Source organism: Chrysochloris asiatica, unplaced genomic scaffold (assembly GCF_000296735.1).
Source record: "Chrysochloris asiatica unplaced genomic scaffold, ChrAsi1.0 scaffold00213, whole genome shotgun sequence".
Classification (NCBI taxonomy): domain Eukaryota; kingdom Metazoa; phylum Chordata; class Mammalia; order Afrosoricida; family Chrysochloridae; genus Chrysochloris; species Chrysochloris asiatica.
The window spans coordinates 531,949-533,013 of NW_006408731.1; the positions used below are offsets into that span (position 1 = coordinate 531,949).

The 1,065-nt window shown below is 37.4% G+C and overlaps 1 pseudogene; it reads left to right on the plus strand.

The window, feature by feature from the left end:
- Positions 1-377: 377 nt before the first annotated feature.
- Positions 378-975, plus strand: LOC102833343 (annotated as a pseudogene).
- The last annotated feature ends 90 nt before the right edge of the window (positions 976-1,065 follow it).

Below are 1,065 nucleotides of genomic sequence, written 5' to 3' on the forward strand. Positions count from 1 at the left end.
AGAAGATAGGATATTAAGACTACCACAAAAAGAATTACCTCCAATTGTGGCTGGTCTGAAAATCCAAGCAAAATAAAATCTCCCTCAGAAGTTTCATTGTTTTTCTCCATCAACCTGTCAAAGTAAAAAAGAAAAATGGGCATAGGAAAAGCAATAGAAGGAAATTATTTCTCTTTGTTTATAAAATATGAGGTAAACTTTGATGAGGTTTTCATGCTGTTGTTGTTTTCTTTTTTTTTTTAACCAGTGAAATTTCACAGAGTAGGTAAAAATTAATTATTAAAAATACATTCTTAGTACTGCCAATGCCCCGGCGGAGAAGCTGAGATCAACATTGAATTTGAAATAGTTAACATGGATATAAAACTATTTCAGCAATGCACACAATTAAGTGTGTTGTCGTGGACGATTGTGCTGTTGGTAAAACATGTCTCCTGATATCCTACACAACAAACAAATTTCCATCTGAATATGTACCAACTGTTTTTGACAACTATGCAGTCACAGTTATGATTGGTGGCGAGCCATATACTCTTGGACTTTTTGATACTGCAGGGCAAGAGGACTATGACAGATTATGACCACTGAGTTATCCACAAACAGATATATTTTTATTTATTTTTTATCTAGTTTATTTTTCAGTCGTCTCTCCTTTCTCATTTGAAAATGTGAAAGAAAAGTGGCTACCAGAGATAACTCACCACTGTCCAAAGACTCCTTTCCTGCTTATTGGGACCCAAATTGATCTCAGAGATGACCCCTCTACTATTGAGAAACTTACCAAGAACTAACGAAAGCTGATCACTCCAGAGACTGCCGAAAAGCTGGCGGTGGACCTGAAGGCTGTTAAATATGTGAAGCGTTCTGCACTCACACAGAAAGGCCTAAAGAATGTATTTGACGAAGCAATATTGGCTGCCCTGGAGCCTCCAGAACCGTAGAAGAGCCAAGAGCCGCAGATGTGTGCTGCTATGAACATCTCGCCAGAGCCCTTTCTGCACAGCTGGTGTAGGCATCATACTAAAAGCAATGTTTAAATCAAACTAAAGATTAAAAATTAAAATT